Below are 21,903 nucleotides of genomic sequence, written 5' to 3'. Positions count from 1 at the left end.
CCCCTCCCCCACCCCCCATCTGAGAACAATCGTCCAGGATGCGTTTGTCAGTTATTTGAAAAATTGACAACAATCTCAAATTGCACCTATTATTCACAGCTCCTGGAGCAGCTGGGCTCTGGAAAAACACCTTGGTCTGCCAATAGGAACGGCTCACATCAGAGGGCAGTGGAGTGGCTCATAAATAGGTAAAGATCTGAGCTGCTGTTTTTGTCAGTCTGAATCTCTGTGTCAAAAACACTTCTCAGCTGATGAACTACTGCAGAGACACAGCTGCGATCGAGGAGTTTTTCCTCTTTTTAGTTCCCGAAACAAAAGAGATCCTCTCATGGAAGTCCCACTTAATCCAAGGGAATGCAGGGACGGGGCATATATGTACCCTGTTCTCAAAAAACACCCAGGATATACTACCAGTACAAATGTTTTACCAGTACAAAAAACACTGAAGTAGAAGTATAAAAAATACTAAACCATAAGGTGAAATGTCAACATAATAAACATTAAACCAATAAATATGCATTTTCTATAATTTACATGTATATATACTGTATATATATATATATATATATATATTTGTATATATACTGTATAAATAAATATGTGTGTTTTTTTTTGCAGTGAGACTTCAGAAATCTCGGTGATGGACAGACTGCTGTCGATCTGCTGAAGGCCAAATAGAGCTGTAGACTGACTGTACGTGTGTGTGTGTGTGTGTGTGAACCGACTCTCACTCCACACATACCTATGCCCTTATAAGGTGATTTTGGTATCAACAATATCACAGTGACATTTGCCAAAAACAGCTGCAGTCTTCATGATGAGTTCACTCATCAGTGTGTGATGTCACTGCTGACACTTTAGTTTCACCTCAGAGATGTTCAGGGCATCGGTTCCCAACATGGGGGCCTGGCTCTCCAGCGAGGATGTGAAGTTATTGCTCTAGGCTATAGGTTAGAGTGTTTTTGTTGTTGTTAATATTTTAGATCCTGATATAGTTTGAGATGATTTATGGTTTGGCTGTTTGTGAACTATTTCTGGCTAACATTTAGCTCTCAGATATACCTATTATTTAGCTACATTTGAGTTTATGGCCAACCTTTAGCTACACATTTGTTAAAATTCTGTTTTATTTTAGGGTCTTTCACAACCTTCTTTTATTCATCTCTTGGCTAACTCCTAGCTCATTTTTCCTATAAAAATACTAAAGCTGCTTTTTCATCTGTTAGTCAGGTATTACGAATTATTTCCAAATCAGATTTTTATTGGCCATTTGTGCACAAAACCAGACAGTTCAGACTCATAGGAATTATTGTGCGTGGCTCAACCCCTGGAGACAAGTAAAAAAAATGATAGTAACAATAAATATAAAATACTGGTAGAGCTGAAAAACAAAAACACGTTTGAAATCAAAAGCTTCAATAAAGGTGGCCCCTCCCCCTCTGTTTTACTCTTAAATGTTTGTTAGCTACTAGTTTAAGTTCAGTTTGAGTTTACATTCACACTTTGGCTAACGTTCAACTGTACGTCTCAGCTTTTTCACAGTTATAAAGAAGGAGGCAGAGATGAGTTGACTGTGAAGTTCAGGTTCAGCCCTGTGTCATGAAGGTCTTTTACTTCTTTTACAGTAAAGACCTCCTGTTGTTTATGGCAGTGATGATGAGGATGGAGCTCTGAGCTCTGTCCTCGCTGCTATACATCACTCCAATGACTCCTCTCCAAAAAAAGTCCCATCATCCTTCAGTCACTCAGACCATTAATCTCCACCTTTATGGAGTAAGAAAAAGACCAAATGAGCCAGTATTTGGCTTTTGTTTCTTTTCTTTCTTATTTTCAGTTTTTTAATAGCTTTGCTGCATTAGGCTAACTTTATTATTACCATTTATTAGTTTTAGCAAAATGTATGTATTTCTTAACAAAAACCTGTTGTAGATTTAGCTTTTAAGCTAGATTTGTAAAAACTTATTTATTTGTAGCCATTTATAAACTAGTTTGTAGTGTTTTTTTTAATTTACATTTATTTTTAAATATTAAAAAAAAGGTTTTTGTGAACTGTAGCTTGTTTGGCCTTGCCCTTTTATCTAATTAGTGTTTTAAATGCTGTTTCAAACATTGTTTTCTCTCTAGGATTTTAGCAGTTTTTTTGTTACACTTTGATTTGGTGACTTTGAGCTGTTTCATTTTTGCCTAGCTTGGTACAGTCTGCAGCTAACCATGAGCAGTTGTTGATCTAACAATAGAGTTTGCCTAGCTTGGTACAGTCTGCAGCTAAGTTGTTGATCTAACAATAGAGTGGACTGTGTGCCGTCAGGTTCAGGTCTGTGTTGTGAAGGTGAACCTCTTTTACAGTAAAGGCCTCCTGTTGTTAATGGCTGTGATGATGAGGATGAAGCACTGAGTTTGTCCTCGTTGCTATGCATCACCCCAACGACTCCCCTACGAGGTAGGACAATTTTCCCATCATCCCTCAGTCACTCAGACCATTACTCTCAGCATTAATGGAGCAAATGGAGCGGCGACTGGCACCAATCGCTCTCCATCTTTCTCTCCCTTGGCCCCTTTGTCAACTCTTTACTTCTCTCCTCTGCCTGTTTCTCATTCTCTTCACTTCCATCTCCAGTTTTCTACATTTTTCTTTTTTCCAGAATTCCGGCCACTTTCTCCATAAATCACACGTCCTATCCCTGTGACGTACTGCTGCCCTGCGGCGATGGCCCGTGGTGTGATTTTAGCCTCATGCTGATTTTCGTGCCGGCTCATACTTTGTATGTCGCTGCCTTCGCCAGTTGCACACAATTCGGACACAGCAAGGTTTTTCTTTGAGCCCGTCCTGTAGTTTTTTTTTAATTCTCTTTTCATGCGAGAGAATGGAATTAAGTCGACTGCGTTACTGACTGGGCTGTTTCTGGCCGGGAATCATTGTTTTCGTTGGCGGCCACACTTTAAAACTCTGTTGAAAAAAGTATTAGTTTTTTTCCTCCATGTCTATAAATGGGCTCTTTTCATGAATCCATGAGGGAATGCTGCAGCTTTTGAAGGGACTTAAGGAGGATACTGCACTCCCTGTTCAGTCAAGGGCCGGAGATTTACTCCCCACATTTGCACACTTCATCACACTGAGGCTAATACGATATGTCTGCGTGTTGCTGTACACGAATCGTCATGGTATTTATCAGAATCTTCAGCCAAATTGCTGGAGACGGAGCAACTGGAGTGGCAGTGAGAGGGGTTAGTGAATTGTTTCCTGTCTCTGAGAGGTGATGAGTGAAGGAGAAAAGGAGGCGACGGCTGCTCCCAGCACTGATAGCAGGGAAAGGGATGAATGCACTGAAGTGTCTGGAAAATAAGTTAGCTGTTACAATGTATATGTCATAAAGATGATTAAGTGATGCTACCCACACTGTCGTCAAAATAATCCAATTTATTTCTGGCTTCTCACTCCAGAGCTTCAGATGAAGTCACTGACGTAGTGATGACACATAAATATTGTCGTAATATTAGTGTTCAAATCACCCAGAGCTTTGACTGTGTAGGATTCTTATTATATAAACATGTAGTAGGGGTTACTACAGTAAGTCATTTATGGAGTCATTTTTTGTAACAAAGACACAGTAGGGGGCAGTGTCCCATGTGGACAGGTTGACAATGGGATTAGGGCCAAAATAGATACCACGTCTACAATATTAGGAGCAGATTAGAAAATTCCAAGTGCGGAAATAAGAGTTTGTCGACATAATCACGACATCTTCAAACGCCCCCTGGAGGAGGCCCCTGGATTTAAACACAGCCTGTGCTTTGTCAATTCATCTGTGTCTTTCTGTGATGGTTAATTAATGACGTTGCGTCTCTAACGTAATCCAACCAACTGCTGACGGTGTCTTCCATTCATCCTTCGCTGTGGATTATTAAGACTCCCATTGATCTTCTCCTTCAGTGTTCCTCAAGAAGGCAGGCAAGCACGTTTCTTCAAATGTCAAACACATGGGCGTCCTCCGCCTCTGATAGTGTGTACTGTCAAAAGTGTCAAAGGTAATTTTTTCAGAAAAAAAGACGCTTCAGCTTTTCCTTTCCTCCACAGTCTCCCCTCCGATGCTGGCTGCAGAATTTCTCCTGGGACAAAAGTTAATGGCTCTAATGGTCTGATTCCCACTGGGAACACTCAAAGCCAACATGTTGGCTCCGATGGAACTGAGGCCCTTCATACAAACATCAGCTCCGCTGACATCATATCACGGCTGTTTAATGGTAAGTTGACCAGCCGTTCAGTTTGGGTGGTTTTTGAGGTTTTGGGATTTTTTTTTTTCCCCTCCTTTTTCCTCCGAGTGAAACGTCTGAGCTGATATTGTGTTTCTGAGCCCGTCTGTCTTCAGCTCGACCCACAGACGTTTAACTCAAGTCGTCATTATCCCACCCTCCAGAAATGCCTGTAGAATCACATTCTCTTCCTGCCATTACTGAACAACGTTTGTAATGTGTTTCCTTTTTTTTTCATCTTTTGTAATTATTTTGTAATTTCCTTTCAAACAACAAGCTCCAGTTGTATTCTTAAATGAACAAAGATTCTATTAATGCTAACTGTTGGATAAACATTATCACTGTCAATTCTCCTGCATTACTTTGTTGCATATTTTTCTCCAATATATAACAGAACAATTACAAAGTGCCCAGAGTTGGTAGCTCCAGCTGAAAAGATTCCAAAACATATTTTTTAAAATCTTTTTATTTTAACAAGTAAATAAACAGAACAGAAACCAAACGACACAACACTCCCATAACCCTCCCGTCCCACCCTAGACAGCCATTTAATATAAAAACACAAAATAAATAAACAAACAGAAATGTGCAACAAATGTGTGCAGCCTGAATCTGAGTACAAAGACAAACCTGAACTGCTGTGATAATGCTACAAGGGAGGTTATGGAAAGTGAACTCCTTTTAAATGCAGGTCTCTCAGTTGTTTAGGTGTAGGGAGACCAAATACAAGGCTTATTTTTTAAATGGTCAAATAGCAGGTCAACGTTTAACAGGGGTCAAAGGTCAAAGCCCCCAAGTATCAATGGGTTCTATCATTAACCTAAAGTCGATCCTACGGCTGTGTGTGTGTGACAGGTGTGTGATGGAAAAAAACGGGTTTAAGTCTAAAAATGTGAATAAAAAGGTGGAAGGTAAAGTACTTGAGTGAGCAGCAGGACTACACAAATACATCATTCACAGTACTTTTACAGTACTATACAGTACACACTCCATTTACCTCGGCATCTGCCAAATCAATTATGTTTCTAACCGGTCAGGTTCTGGTTCCACAGACTCTAATGAACCACTTGTTCTATTGTTACAGACTCACTTAGCATGAACACACACACACACACACACACACACACACACACACACAGTCCATGGGTTTGTCTGGTTCTGATTGAATTATATCAGTAATCACAGCCTTCCACCACACACGGCGCAGCTACACTTCCACACACACTCCCTCTGAATCTCAGGTTGCCATTAACGATCATGTGACCCAGTCCTGACCCGCGGCGACACCCAATACTGCAAACGTACTGTGATGTGACGGCTGTGTACGGGAGTCTGTTTCCCCTCGTCCTTCCTGCTCCGTGGAATGTCACCGAGGCAGGAACTCTCGGCTCAACGCTCGCACTTTCACCGCCCGCCGTCACCCGCGCTGACTGTCCCTCTGTGTGCCCGTGTGTGTGTGTGTGTGTGTGCAGGAGTGAAGCCAGTCAGCCACTCTGTGCCAAACACCTCTCTGTGAGACATCTGATAGCTCAGCTTCAGAAGCGCCGACTCTCCTCCACTTGATGTTTCATAATTAACACCAACGTCTGTGAGGAAACAAACTCCACGCTCCGGGGGACTGAGAAGGGAAACTTCTGTGGAGTTAATCTGGTAAAACACAGTTAAAAAGAACGAAAACAGAAACAAATCAGAGACAACACAATGTGACAACCAAGAGTTACGTTATTCTCACAAATGAGACAGAATAGAAATGGACAATTCCAGACACTACAGGGAAAAGAAAAGTTAATCACAGCTACCAAATATGCAGAGACTATTTTTAATAACAATGGGAAAAATGACAAAAATGAAACAGTAAAAAGACATAAATGTAACATTACCAATTTGTTTTCTGAATCTACATCTGACGACTAATGGAAATTAATTACAGGAAAGGTAAAAATGTAAACATTTTGAGAATGTGTTGTTTTTTCATCTCTATTAATATTTTCCAGGGTTTTTGTTGCCTGATTGACAGGTGAGGTCGTTACCTCCAGGTACTGCGTCAGTGCAGTAACTGTAAAAACATGTAAAGCCTCTCCTTTTTCTGGTATCAAAAACACTATTTCTGTTTCCTCCAGACAAAAGGCCCATTCTTCCATCATCAGATGTTGAAAACTGAGTCTCAGACGGAATGACATGTTGTATAAAAGTGATGTAAGGAAACTCCCGCAGTCCACGCCGCCGTCTGCTGCTGCCGCCACCGCCACATCCACAGGCTTATTTATGAACAGACAGGTAGAGGGGGCTTATGGGTAAAGAGCCAGGTGACAGAAATATGAAGATCAGATATCGGTGTTCTCTCTGCAGGCAGGAGCGGCGTCCGTGTGGAAATGACCCAGACGCACTTCATCATCTGACATCCATGAACCTCCGTCAGCTCCACATCTGTGAGTCTGTGTGTCTTACTGGTATAACTACACTTTGGCAGAATCCAACTGTTGAGTGGACACTGTCTCTGTGGGGACATGTCGCAGGTGTGTGTGAATTAAGATTAGTGTGTGTGTGTGTGTGTATGTCAAATGAGACTTTGAGATTCAAGATTCTTTATTTGGATTTGTCAGCAGAGTTTGATTTTCAGGCTCAAAAGTCTTTGTTTAAATACATTTTCATTGAGAATTAATAATGAGATCCAGTGGAACGACCAGAGATGCTGTACAGTACACTTCTGCTCTATTTCATCATGAAAAGTTTTTACTCCTGGAAAAACAACAGGGAACGCCGAGCCAAGTGGCTCCACAGCTGTAAGAGAAAAAGAAGGCAAAAGAATCCCAGCCCCTTGGAGACAAAAGGCCTCTGTTGTTCCCAAATCAATGTTCATTTGTGACTTGGCCGACGACCTGCTGAGGAAGCTCCTGCTGCACCACCGATCCGATTATAGAGTAAAAAGTCTTCTTTTTGCTCCTGCGCTTTCAGTCTGTTGCACCTTGAGATTTTGAAAAGATGTGCTTCGGCCCCAGTTCAATTCAAAACTCCACTGAATTTTTATTTGTAATATTGTAATTTCTACGAAAATGTATATTATTGTTCAACAAAGAAAAGAAAGAATTCAGTGTGACTTTTCCTGTGTGGAGATTTCTACGAAAATGTATATTATTGTTCAGTGTGACTTTTCCTGTGTGGAGCTGACACCAACTCCAAATCAATTCACTAATGAAATATTTTAATTTCCCTTATTTATATATTTCTGTTTTTTTTAACAGAACAAGTAGATACTTAATATTAGTATTTAGATATTTAGATAGATTTCAAAACAAAACATTAGCCTCTCTGAAATGGAAAAAACGTTTTCGATCATTTGATTTAAAAGTGTCTATAGTTTGTAACTTATAATAAAACACAAGAAAGGAAAAGGAAATAAAAGGTTCAAGAAGAGGGACCAAAAAAAGACTTTGAAGAAGCAAAAAATATTTTTGCAGAGAAGAAGAGATTCCTGCTCAGGTTGGAGAAGAGACATGAGAAGACGTCCATCCATCACTGATGATAAAGACATCGTCTTCACAGGTCTCACACTCTCTGGTTACTGAATGTTTGTGTCTCTGGAAACAAGCCCGTCAGCCAGGCTGCGGGTGAAGAGGGTGAGGAGGGTGAAGAGGGTGAAGAGGGTGAGGAGGGTGAGGAGGGTGAGGAGGGTGAGGAGGGTGAGGAGGGTGAGCTTCTGTCAGGAACAGGTGGTGTCAAACACTGTTACAGTACCTCAGCTGGGACATGAGACCACTCGACATGTATCTAGCTGACTGTGACCTGAGCTCCATTTATCTCCATCCATCTCCACTTGCAGGAACCCTCGTTCAGGAACAGCCAGGTCTGGACTTGAGCGCTGGCTGAACGGAGACACAGACCGATCTGAACAATTTGTCATCATTGTGAGTGAAGACCGCTCTTTGACTGACGTGCTCCCTCTGTGACCTCACTCTGTGCTGTGAACTGATAAGAGAAAACACACTGTATGTGGGCGACTGTGTCTGAGGAGGAAATATGACACTGATGAGTGAGTCGGCCAGGTGAGACAGAAAACAGTCTGAATATCTTTAGTTTGAACTGAAGTGTCGGAGAGAGAGAGAGAGACGTTAGTTCATTAGAACAAAGAACAAATAGCTATACAAAAATAATAAAAAAAAAAACTGGGTTGGACAACTTCAAATCATAACTCTGTCAAAAAGATTGTTTCATATTTATAGATATTTAGGATTTTTAGAAAGACATAAAAAAATGGACTCCACCTCGAAATGTCTCCAAACTTTCCTTCATTATCCTCCTCAGCTAAAAATAACATGAATATCAACAACAACAAAAAATAAAAAATGTTAGGGGCTCTTAGCCTAAGACATTACGATGAAACCGGGCCAAAAGTTATTATATTTTCTAATGAAATAAGTTCAGCTGCAGTGGAACAACCTGCTTTATTTGAAATCAAATGTTATAAAAGTGGAACTGACTCAGAGCTGTTTTGTCTGTGAACACTGAGCACTAACCAGACTGAATGGAACATCAATATTTCATGACATTTTAGCATAAAGAAAATCAAGCTTTTATTCACACATTTGGAATGTAAATGATTTGTTATTTATTTTACCATCACTGCTGTGCTAATGAACAGCACCAGAGCAGGTCTTTATTGCCTGCGACTAAATAAACACATTATTGTGTCTGTAAGGACTGTGAAGCATCAGCAGTTAAATCAGCATTAAGTGAAACAGCCTGGCTTCTATAAAGCTAAGAAAAACTCCAGTTGATGAGTAACACAAATCTGAACCTGATTAGGAGACATTTTGGGGTTTTTTTCCCTCATCTTTTTTTAAATTGTATTTTTCTGTTTGTAGCTGAGTAAATGGCCCAGTGCAGGGCTTCCAGAATGATCTTTAAGCAGGCACAGCTGCACGGTTTGTGGAAGGTGAATAATTGTATCGTTCATCATCAGTTTTGTTTGTTCATTCCTCTGGAATGCATGGGCAAAGATGTAGAAAACACTCTTTATTTAGATATTTGTTTTGTTAAATGATGATTTGGATAAACGTTCTGTGAAGGTCCGTGAAGTTTGAGTTTCCTGGACTCTGGACGTCTCACGTCAGGCCAATGAAAACTGTTGAAAAGTGAGAAGGAAGAAGAAACAGAAATGTTTTCCTGCTTTTGCTGTAAAATCTCATTTCAGATCATGTCTGTCTGTTAAAAGCTCCTGTCTCTCCGTCCATTGTCTCACTCCGGTCTAGTCTTCAGCCCAGATCCTGGAGTTTCTATTGTTTCTCAGGACATTTGTTTTTTTCGTTCTTGGAAAGTTTTTTGCAGTGATACATCTTGGATTCAGTTTCATCTTTTGGTCTTGTCGAAGCCAAACAGTGGATGTGGAAGAATTTACGACCACTTAAATGCAGTGGTTTGTAGGTTTATGTCCCTGATTGGCCAAAAATCACATGACTCAGCATCATCTAAGGAAAAGGTCTTCAACCTTCAAGAACAAAAACAAAAAGACTTTGAACTATTTAATTCCAAATAAAACGTTTAAACGTAGCAGATAATATGGTTTTATAGACATTATAGAATAGTCAGTACGGTCTGTAATACTGTGTTAAATCCCTGATCTGATTGGTTCTTGTCACCGTGGAAGCTCCTCTTCTGTCTTTGTTAACACTCGATCTCTTCACATCTGCATGATTTCATTTCCATTTTTTTTTTTCCTAGGACAGTGCAGGCAACACAGGCATCGCCTCTGAATGGTTTCTACAGCTGACCATAATGGACCAATCAGAGACGAGGGCGTGTCTGTAAGTGCACATTTATTAATCTAATAAGGATTTTATTCATGTAGCTAAAACCCAGGCAGCGTCTGTGAGCGAGAACTGTTTAGTTCCTACAAACAGTTGCTGGTACTTAGAGGGACATGATGTTTTTCTACAGATTGTTGACACAAATTTCTGCGGTAGTCTTGGAAACCACAGGCCAGAACTCAGTGAAGCCTTTAATTCTCACCATTATGACCTCTTTAAACACACACACACACACGCACACACACACACACACACACACACACACACACACACACCCATGCAGTATAACACAGATCCATGCACACACTCTCCCACCATCAGCTCCTGGCTTCAGCCGCAGCAGTGGATGAGAGAAGCCTCTTATTAAGTGTGTGTGTTTGTTTATGTTTGTGTACAAGTGATTCTCCCCCCCCCCCCCCTCCTCCCCCTTTTGTCCCCCATCCTTGCTGTAACAGCAGGCTGCCTCCACTGGGGTTTGACTTCTCTTCGTGTGTGTGTGTGTGTGTTTTCTGTGAGGCCTGCGGTGTCACACAGGGAGTGTGTCTCCGTCTGCCAACAAAGAACCACTGTTGGACTTGTTAACATACCAAAGTGTGTGGTGTGGAAGTGCTGCGTCCGTGTCCTCTGGGAGACGCCGCATTTCCCTGTGAATTTATTCCCGTAGCTGCACAACGTGGTCTTTAAAGAGAGCTGCAGAGTGTGATACGTGTCCTGCTGTTATTTACACGCAGGACAATGAGACGCGTTGTCCACGAGACGACATGTTATATCAATAGTCCAGGTATATTTAATGCTTAAAGCGGCAGCATTTCTGGTAGTTGTAGTGGATGCCCCCCGTTTGCTGTCAAACTCCACCAAATGTTTTCATTTTATAACCAAGTAAAATAAAAAAAAGCCAAAATAAGGGGCGGGGTACAATTGTGGCAAAAAAAAAAACAAAATTAATTTTAAGTTCTAAAGATATTTAAGTTTTTTAATTTTGGCGCCCCCCTGAGGTGATTCCTTCCTATGATGTCAAACGTTGATGATGGTGTGGTTAGTTAGCAACAGTGCTAGTGAATTTCACCTACAAAGGTTGGTTTCACTGCATGTTATGACAGTGTGTACTTGTGTGTGACACTCCCTGGTCACGACACGGACCTCGTTTGTTTTTGTTTTGTTTTTCTTAGAGCAGAGACACACCACACTCTCAGAACAATGGTGGTCCGCTGCCTGACGTTCTGCAGTGCCTTATGGGAAAGTGAGCCGTGCACAGTGGCCAGAACGCCGATCCAGGAGTAACCTAAGTTCTCACTTGTTTAAACAAACCTGATTGACTCAAAGACAAGTCCATGTCTCTGTAACAGCAGTGAGGTCTGTGGGACACCACAGTGTTCAACAGGCAGACACTGATGAATGTAGTGGGAAAATCCCTGCTGAGCAGGAGCTGACGTTGTGTGTTGACAGAGGCAGAGCTGCAGGAATGACAACACTGGGAAGTCAATCAGATGTTCTACTAAGATCTCAGCTCACCTCCTGTACACACCGGCTGTACATTCACACTGTAGCTGATGCTGTGAAGGGCAGTTCAAACAACAACATGAAATTGTATTGTATTTGAGGAAGGTTTGACAATAAGAAGGATTTTAAAAGAAGAACTTCAATAGTTTGATGTTCTGCATTTTATTCCAGCTCTGTTTAATAATTTGGCACCATTTTTTTTACCTATGCTATTATATTATCTTATTATATAATTTTATTGTATGTTTTATATCATTTCAGATCTTCATTTTCACAACCTGTAACTAGGTTTAACTGGGAGCTGAATGATTTGTAGAGCTGCCAGGACTCGTCCTCTGATCCTTTCATATATTAGGCAGTATATGAATGTGGTAAAATACTGCGTGTTTACTTTTCTAACCATATCTCACAGGAGCAGCTGTTGGCCTGCAGGTATTTTTAAACCATTGAATCTTCAAACATCCTCTCTACTGTAATGAAAAGACCATATTCATAATCACAGTAATTATCTCTGTAGATTAGTAACTTTCTCTTCTGGAAGATGACAAACATTTTTATGGCCTCAATTATCTCTGACTTGCAAGTTGGCCTCCAGTAAAGTTGTGCTATTTTGAGGTTTTTTTTTCCCCTCACGCAGGCAGAGAGCAGGACTCCTGCTGGGCTTTAACTGGGTCGGAACCGTGCACTGTTTTCAGCCATTTAACTCTTGTGTCTTGAATTAAAGGCTTGGATTAGCAACACACTAAAGAAAAGTTTGAACAGAGTGATCACAAAAGCAGCATTCTTCAATGTTAGTCCAGGTTTGAGCATAAAAGTTAAGGTGTAAAAGGAGCGTCCTCCAACGGTTTGGTCCATGAAGGGAACAGTGACTCATTCATCTGTGTAGAACTTGCAGCTTTTGCAAGATTTACCTTGTGATAAGGGGAAACATCAATGTTTTCTTTCTTAATTATTATTATTTTATATCATCAATATATTTGTTTATCTCTATGTTTTTGATGTTTAGATAAGGTGGGAATTTTAATTTAATTAATAAACAGTATGTTACAGTGTATACAGTATATATTTCTGGGGGGCCAGAACAAATGAATTTTTAGTTATTTTTAATGGGGAAAATGCTGTTGTGGAGTGGATTAAAGTCATATCTCGAGGTTCCACTGTGTCATAAAATGGACGTTTGACAACCAAAGTATTGTCTTCTACTACGAAGAAGAGATTCTATGTTGCGGGACAATGATATCGCAGTATTTAGACTTGTTTTTATTACACTGCAGTCAGTACTTTAAAAAAGTAATCAGATTACTTCAGCACATAATAAAGAGCAGGGTTTTAGATTCACAGCCAACACTGACATCAGTAGAAGGACAGAGTTTATACGCAGGACTCATCTTCAAAGACAGGAGAGGACCAGGAAAATGAGACGGAAAGTGACTTCAGGTCCAGACACTGACTATAGGAGTATAAATTTTGATGTGTTATAATTATTCACACATGCTCCGCTCTGTTAGGTTTTATATTCCTACTCCAGTTCATCTGCTTGGCACTGAAAAAAAGGCGAAAACAGACAGAAAACAATGAGTGGACATGGTTACGGCGTCCTGTACTCAGAGAAGGTCACAAACTGTGTCACTGAAAAATACAATAATGAAAGTCTGACGGAATAGACTGAGTTTGTCTGGTGATTCAGACAAAAGGTCTTACAGTTTAGTCGCTGCTCCATCTGGATTATATTCTTTAAGATGGAGGATGAAAATAGTCCTGTGAACGTCAGGCAAACGTCAGAGTAAATCTGAAGATGTTTAGCTCCGTGCATCTGCAGGAAGTGGAAATTATGAAATGAAAAGACAGAGAAATATTTAAAAAAAAATTAAAAAGATATATAGAAATCTACAAAATAGTTTGTAGTTAGACTGCTAATGGTTAGCACACTTTTAATTTTGAGTCTTTAGGTAGTTAAGATTTTTTGACTTTTGTTGTATTTTAGCAGTATTTGTTTGTCGACAACGACAACATTAATAACTTTTAGCATTTCTGACTCTTATTTGTTGAGTTAGTTTGGTTTTGTCGATCCGTCTGCCGATGTCTTTATTACTGGAAATGTAGAACAATCTCATCAGTGACTTTTTCATTTGTGAGCCGTTCAACTTCAATACAAGTCACATGTTTTTCTTTATCTCATATTTTCCTTCTTTTTTTACATCAATCCTGACACTTGTACATACAGTGACGACATAAAGAGGCACAAAAAACAAGTGACTTATAAATCATTGATCTGAACTCCTCCAGTGAAGCATGTAAAATCATTCAGACTGCTTCACACAAACACACACTCACACAGTCACACACGCCTGCTGTGCAGTAAAAACAAACTGCTGAAAATATGGCATTTGTCTTCCGATTAGATGCACACACACACACACACTCACACACACTCACACACATTCCTGCAGAGTGTGTTTTGGCTGACCAGGCAACGTTTGTCATCACACTGACAGTGGGACGGACGTGTGGTTCGGTTTCCTGGTGATCACTCATGAACAGAAGCTTTATGGTTCAGTCGGAACCATATAATCAGGTCTAAATAGCTGTGGTGCTAACGAGAATGTCGGCAGCCTCTCCTGCCTGCTCGCACCAGCCAGTGGGCCCCCGGGGGCCACACGGGGCAGATGACACTGATGGCTGTAAAGAGAGAAGGATGTTCACTCACAGCTTCAAAAACAACACACCGAGTCAGTAATTCATCTCCATTACCTGTGTGAACGTTTTAACAACTTTGGCAACCGGTTTGTCCAAAGTCTGTCTCAGGGGCCAATTGTTGGACTCTGACAGGGTTTATGTGGCCCTGCTGCCTGATGGAAATGTCTTTAGTGTTTTGGTTTGTTGCTGTCTGTTGTTCAACTTTAGCCACTGCTGGGCTGTCGTTTCAGCATGTGGGGTTAGCTTTTATTAGCAAATTAGCTTTGGCTAACTTTTAGCCCTCTTCTTTGTAACACTATTTTATTTATACCTGAATTGGATTTGTTATTATCATTTGTCTAATACTGAGCTCCTCCTTCGACACAACACAACCAGATGTGACCTCTGTTTTTAACCCATCACCAAAGTGAACAGTGGGCAGCTTTAAGGGGACGGTGCCATGATCAGAGCACCTCAGTGGGAACTGTGGCAGCTGGTGGACTTGAACCTGAAACCTTTAAAAAAACCTGAAACCTTTAGGACCCAAGTCCACTTCCTTAAGCCACCACTGCACGTATATCTATATATACGAACAAAAAAAAATTGAAACACGCCTACAGGCTTTAAAAAAAAAAAAGATTTATACACTGCTGTGGTATAAGGTAAGGTATGTTTAAAAGTGCATATTTGGCACTGTGATTCTGTGTGTGTGTGTGTGTGTGTGTGTGTGTGTGTACTGTATGACGGTGTATACACTGTGCCAGTGGTGACCACCCATGACGACTGTGGGGCCTCAGCGTAACACTGCTTGAATCAGCAGCGAGACAAAACACATTTGATTCCTGCTGAGATTTCCTGGGTGGGGCCAGTGAGTGGAAGCACACACACACACACACACATATACATCCACACATGCAGGTTGTTGTGTTTTGTGAGCACTTCACATAAATAAAAAACATTCCCTGTTCCGTTACCAAACCTCCACGACTTGTTCCTAATCTGGAGCCTACATTTAATCTGACCCAGATTTCATTTTTACCTCCAAACAACATGAAGAAAAAAAGTTTCTGTGTTGGATTAGATGTTAGGAAAGACACGTGTCTGCAGCAGGATTTTCACTCAATCCTTGTATGAAACAAATCGTAAATGAAACAGATTTGCAGAGCATTAGAATCATGCACAGAGGGCGCTCCTGGCAGTAAAGGTTTATAGATTTTATTTCGGGGATTATTTATGATGCTAGATAAATACATGGGAGATTTTTTTTCCCTCCACTTCAAGCACATTCGTACGTTTCAGGGAACATCGCTGGTTCCAGGTCCAGATCCTGATCTGGCTTCTGTAGGTCACAGTCAGGGAGCGTAGCTGCATTTTCCTTCTGTAATTGATTGCTGATTAGTTTGATTCTCCGCAGGCTCACTGGAATGAAGGAATAAATACAGTTGAATTCAACAACACACAGGTTTCGTCAGCAGCTACGCGGCGGCGGCGGCCGCTGCCGCAGCCAGGGATTTAGAACAAAATAAGCATTTAAACCAGCCGCTCGCTGAACATATAAACAGTATTTAGTCTGATTAGATGCACCAGGCCAGGGGTGGATGTGGAGAAGCCTCGGATTTAACCGCACACAAAAATTCACTCCCCTTTGTCCAAACCATGAACTTAACTGTTGGTGTTTGTCTACACGCTGATAAATCTTGATTCACTCCACCAAAACTCTAATACCCTGAACCGAGCAGGTCAGGTCTGGTCTGAGAAAAACCACCAACCCTGGTTTTAGAGACAAGATATGAACAACGTTGTTTCAGAAATGTCTCCTGTATAAGTTGATATGCACAGAACTCTGTGTGTGTGTGTGTGTGTGTGTGTGTAGGAATGTTTGCATGTGTTTACTGGCTGCTTCCAAACCCATGGGCCGAGGTCATCTTGCTCCAAACCGTGAAAAAGAATGAGTCAAAAAACCCACAGACACTCAGTCACATACAAAACAACTCCCAAATATGGACTTCCACTAAACTGTCTTCAAATGTAAGGCCAGGAATTAGACAGAATTGGAGGGCAAAGTATTTTTCAATTATCCCATTTTTTAAAATTCCTGGTAAGGTAGGCATGTGTGCCTTTAACCAAAAGAAAAAGTAGGATGGTTGATAAAATGAAAGGCAGATACTGTATCTTCAAAGACTGGCAAAAGTGGTCTGAAATTCAACAATCAAACCAAACATACTCATAGTTCAGGGTAAGAATAAAAATCTAAAGGTTAGCCCAAATGTTAGCCTTTAATTTGTCATGAATAGCTAAGTGCCCAAAGAGCTAACAGTTGCCAAATGGTATTTAAAGTGATTTAAAATAGTTAAAGGTTGGCCAAAAAAGACAAATAGTCAACGTAAATATGTAAAGCCAAAAAAGTGTTCAATATAATCTGAACAAAATATGAACAAAAAAGCTGTTGTTTCTTCATAGAGTAGTTTATTTTCCTCTTAAAAATCAAACATTTCCCAGAAGAGCACACCGTGAGTCATAAAAATCAAACATTTCCCAGAAGAGCAGTGCACACCGTGAGTTTTTATAAGAAAGGAAATTATGGCAGAGAAACACAAATGTAAAGTAAAACCTACGGAAGTTTTTCTTCTCTGTTCTCTGTTGTTTTCATATCTGTGCTGCGTGACTCTACCGTCTCTGACTGCCAATAACCCGATGCCCACGGAGGAGAAAAAAAATTGTCAAAAAATGTTAACGTTTGTTCACTTGTGAACTCTGAGGTGAAAGGACTCTGACCCGTCTTTTCTGATTGCGACAGTTGTCCATGTTCAACATGACCACTGTCCCTGCAGACGGTTGGTGTTTCTCCGTCTTTACTCCTTCCATCTCCATCGAGACGTTTTTTCTCACCAGAAAATTCAGCAGTTCTTGTTTGTTCCCTGTAGTTTTTCCATTGTTCTTGTCTTGGAAAACTGAGGCCCCTTTAACAGGAGTTTTGTTGCTGACAAATTGATTGAATGATGAATTTAGACTTTCATTGCTTCTCTGCTCCACTGCTGAATTTTCTCCTTCATTGTTTAATGTAAACGGGCCAATAAAGCTCCTATGACATCATCAGGAGGCGTTTACAGGCTGTTGCAGCTGTTCTTATGCCAACGGCACCGATGTTTAAAGACGATGTGCCAATTCTGGCAAACTTAAAAACAAACTCCACTTTTGCTTTGAGTTCCACGCACTGGTCTGTTAACAGTTAGCACTTAGTTAACACTGTCGTAATGATGTGTGACGCCATTCAAAATGACCAAATCAGGTTGCACTTTAAAGAAGATTGACTTTTTTATATATATATATATATATATATATATATAAAAAGCAAATTAATTAAAAATAGTTAAAGGTCTAATGAAAGGTTAGCAAAGTAAAAAATGGCAAGAAATGACAACAACTTTGCAAAAGTAGTAGCCTAATATTAGCCAATATGTTTCAATGTTAAACCCAAAAGTAATTCATTTTAAAATTGGTGAAAGCTGTGAAAATGTGGCTAAATGTTAGCACAAAATGGTTAATACCAAAAAGAATAAAGGGAAGAAAATAGCTAAGAGTTGGGAAACTGTAGCTTAATGTTAGCCAAAAAACGTTAAATGCAGTGCCAATGTGCAGATTGTGAAGTTATTACAAGTTGATCCTGATGTTAGGATGAAGCTGATAGGACATTTGTCACAGCCAGTTGTGATGGTTTGACTTTGTTTTATATATATATTTATAATAAATAACAACGTGACTGTCAACCCTGTCGACCTTTCCCCTCATTTTCACAGCTCTAACTCAGTGTTTATCATTATTTTACAGCCCCCTCTGCTCAGTTTAAACCACGGTCTGTAAATTTAAGATTTCACAATACTGAGAAAAATGGCTGAGGAAACAAAATACTACATGTGTGGAGGGAAAACCTAAAAAAGCAGAGGTTAAGTAAATGGGCTGTAACCCCCGCTGACTGTAATATCCGTCAGTCGTGTCAGCTTAATGTCTATTCAACATCTCTCTTCCTGTTGTACTTTTCAACCTCGTCCTCACTCAAGTGTACATGAACAGTATGTATAAAATACATACCTTATAAATACAAAAGTACGATCTCTAAGTGCAGTTCAAGAGGGATTTAAAAAAAACGTGGTCAGTGGTTTGGAAGAGAAGACTGTGTCATAAATCAAAGGAGTGAAACAAAGATCATCTGTCTTTGTGTCTTTTTACAGGAAGAAAATGTCAAAACGTCTGAGGGTTTTATGACTGATGAAATTACAGCGAGGGCACGGTAAGTGGCTCACACACACTCACACACACACACACACACACACACACAGATTCAGTCCTGAAACTTGGAGCTGGAGTCATGAACACAGTATTCATCACCGTCAGGAAAGATGACACAGTTTGTTCAGTCCAAACTGCAGCCAGCTCAGCTGTGTGTCCTCGGGCATTTGTTTTTGGCAGGGAAACACACACTCCCATACACACGCACACACACGTACACACACTGAAGTTGAACTCTGACCATTTTAATTCTGCTTAGATCTAATGGTCCATTCAAAAATGTTACCTATTAAAGCTCCCCTAAATAAAATGTAGTTACAGTAGGATGCAGTACCGCCGATGACCAGCAGGGCCGTAAAATGTATTTGTCCAAATTGTAATTCATCTTCTGTCTTAATCAAAGCAGTTCACCAGTTTTGGAGTGCTAACAACAGCAGACACACACACACACACACACACACATACAGGCAAATGTTCAACAATCTGATGGTCTGTCTGCTCTGCTAATGACCAGAGAGAAACAGATGACATTCGTCGGTTGGCTTTCAGCATTAATGATGCACAGACACACACACACACACACACACACAGAGCACTTCAGTTTGACATGATACATTTCCTCTCCTCTTTTCATCATTTAGTCCTGTCCAGGGTTACAGGTCACGGTCAGTGAGTGAAGGTGGGCTTAGACCCTGGACAGTTCACCAGGTCAGTCTCAGACAGCCATTCACTGTGCACTCAAATTCACACCTGGTAAAGTTAGTGTGAAATTAACCTACAGTGCAGTTGTTTTGGACATTTGGAGGAAACCACAGCAAACGAGCAGCTAACTACCTCCATAACCTGAACGACTCCTGAACGACTCCTGAGCGACTCCTGAACGACTCCTGAACGACTCCCGAACGACTCCTGAACGACTCCTGAACGACTCCCGAACGACTCCTGAACGACTCCTGAACGACTTCTGAACGACTCCTGAACGACTCCTGAATGACTCCTGAACGACTCCTGAACGACTCCTGAACGACCCCCTCACTCAGCCACCACCTGCAGAACGTCCAGACAGACACACACATACCCACAGTTCATGTTTGGGTTTGTTACAAATAAAAGTAAGAAAGTGAAACCAGTCAATAATTGTCACTTGAAATGAAAGCCAACGTTTGAAGTTTGACTTTGAAGAGGTGAAACCACAGAAGCCACTGAACATGAGGACTGATGACAAACATCTCCTCCGCTTGTGTCCAATGACTTTGTATAAACATGATGTCATATTTGGTGCTGAGACTGTGTTTCCTTCATCTTTGTTCCCACATGCAGCTGACGACCAATCATCCGCTCTTCTTTTGCAGAATTACAGGACAAGCTCATCACTGCCATCTTCTGGATTTACACCTACTGTGATAAGAAACATCACCCAAGGGTTCCTCTCTCATCAGGAGGTTGGCATGGTTTGAATGCTGGGAGAACATCCTGGCACAGCCGTGCCCCTGTATCCAGGCTAAGGACAGACCTTAGGTAAGTGGAAAATTAAGAACAATTTAAGAAGATTAGGAGGATAAAGAACTTGGACCAAGAAGAACATCATCAAATCTTTTAAACCTAGTTTAGAAAATTATTATTAAAGTGAGAACCAAGGGGCATAAACACATGAAAAGGTCAAATAAATATGTGTAACAAACAAGCTAAAGAATATGTTTTAGCTGAATGCAAGCAAAGGTTCCTAAAAGTTAGCCAACCTCACCACCTGCATATATCTCATACTACATCACCAAACGAAAATCAAAAATGATGCACTGTAAATATTGGCCAAAGACACAAACTGTTCTAGGAACTTATTTAAAGGTTGCAAATAAATAAGACATCAAAAAGGAAAATAAATATGATTTAAAAAATATTAGGAAAATATATTTTAATAAGCAAAAATGTATTAAATATTTTTAAAAAACTGAGGAATGATAAAGCCATAGAAAATGACAGAGTCAGGAATAACTATTCCCATAACTGGTGGAGCACTTGTGGTTTTTATTCAGGGACTGATTTGTTCCACCTTGTGTTCCGGCAGCATTTGGACGCTCACATGACGTGTACTGGAGTTTCCTCTCTGGCCAACTGACACTGCAGGTTACTCAAGCATATGTACAAAAAATGTAGATTTTTATTCTTTGTTAGCATTGTTGCGCCCTCAGACAGGAGACACAGGAGTCACAGTCACCCCCTAGTGGTACCATTTCATTATTAAACTTTAATGAAATCTTTGCTAAGGTTTCAGCCAAGTGTGAGACGAGGACTTTTTTTCTGTCCTTAATCAAATCTCAGTTCGAACCATCCGTCGTGGTGTGTGTTAATGAGCCAAAATGTGCTGTGCTGTTGCTCCAGTCACGCGCCATTAAAAGTCAATGGTTTGGATCCTGACGCAACATGCTGTTCAGATATACATGAGAAAATGAGCAGAGGAAATAAATCAAGGTGAGGGTTGTTGTTTTACAGTAGGAGAGGAAGAGGAGCTGAGATATCAGTTTAGTACTGACATCATTTAAACTTAGCAAAGCTGATAAAAGTGTCATTCAGGATATGGTCTGAAGTGAGGGAAACCACATTCAAAGAAGCCTCATGTCTAAAGCACTTGAAGGTTATGTCAATAAAATTTAGCCTAAACCTGTTCTGCAGAACGGATCCAAGAAAGACCTGGAAAAGGTTCCGAAATGTTGCAGTTAAGCTTCATATTTACAACATATTTGACAGGGGACTAAAATCCTTGTTTCCTAAACTACTGGGGGCGCTGTAGAAACGTACAGAGGGGGATAAGTTGTAGGTCACATAAAAACCATGCCATGACTGGGCCCAGAACCAGACCTTGGCTCACCTTTTGTAAAAGTTGGAAGCTGCAGCTTATCTCCAGGTTTCCTTCCAGCAGAGCTGAACTCAAGTCATTTTAATGGTGTCTTTAACAGCTGGTCCCACTGAGACCAGAGACCATCGTTGGAGACAATAATCATTCTGTCAGATTGAACATCCGCTGCCTGAACGTATACATGTGTGGCTCTCACACGTACAGTAAAGGCCACCCATCTGCTGTGAGAGCCTGGAGATCCTCCACAGTCCTGCACCCAGCTCCAGCTCCAGCTCCACCTCCAGCTCCAGCTCCACCTCCAGCTCCAGCTCCACCTCCAGCTCCAGCTCCACCTCCAGCTCCAGCTCCACCTCCAGCTCCAGCTCCACCTCCAGCTCCAGCTCCACCTCCAGCTCCAGCTCCACCTCCAGCTCCAGCTCCACCTCCAGCTCCAGCTCCACCTCCAGCTCCAGCTCCACCTCCAGCTCCAGCTCCACCTCCAGCTCCAGCTCCACCTCCAGCTCCAGCTCCACCTCCAGCTCCAGCTCCACC

The 21,903-nt window shown here is 41.0% G+C and overlaps 1 long non-coding RNA gene across 1 annotated transcript; it reads left to right on the top strand.

Annotated features, from left to right (window-relative positions):
* The first annotated feature begins 2,279 nt into the window (after positions 1 to 2,279).
* Positions 2,280 to 21,701, top strand: LOC107988848 (uncharacterized). The gene is made up of 9 exons (XR_001760346.2): positions 2,280 to 4,242; positions 5,724 to 5,901; positions 6,372 to 6,528; positions 6,601 to 6,680; positions 8,072 to 8,294; positions 9,970 to 10,052; positions 18,461 to 18,519; positions 19,871 to 20,036; positions 21,473 to 21,701. It is a non-coding gene; the product is annotated as an uncharacterized LOC107988848 (long non-coding RNA).
* Positions 21,702 to 21,903: the final 202 nt, after the last annotated feature.

This window comes from Cynoglossus semilaevis, chromosome 8 (assembly GCF_000523025.1).
Source record: "Cynoglossus semilaevis isolate Cse_v1.0 chromosome 8, Cse_v1.0, whole genome shotgun sequence".
In the NCBI taxonomy this organism is placed as follows: domain Eukaryota; kingdom Metazoa; phylum Chordata; class Actinopteri; order Pleuronectiformes; family Cynoglossidae; genus Cynoglossus; species Cynoglossus semilaevis.
Note: the sequence above shows the minus strand (reverse complement) of the source record. Positions and strands in the feature narration are given on the sequence as shown.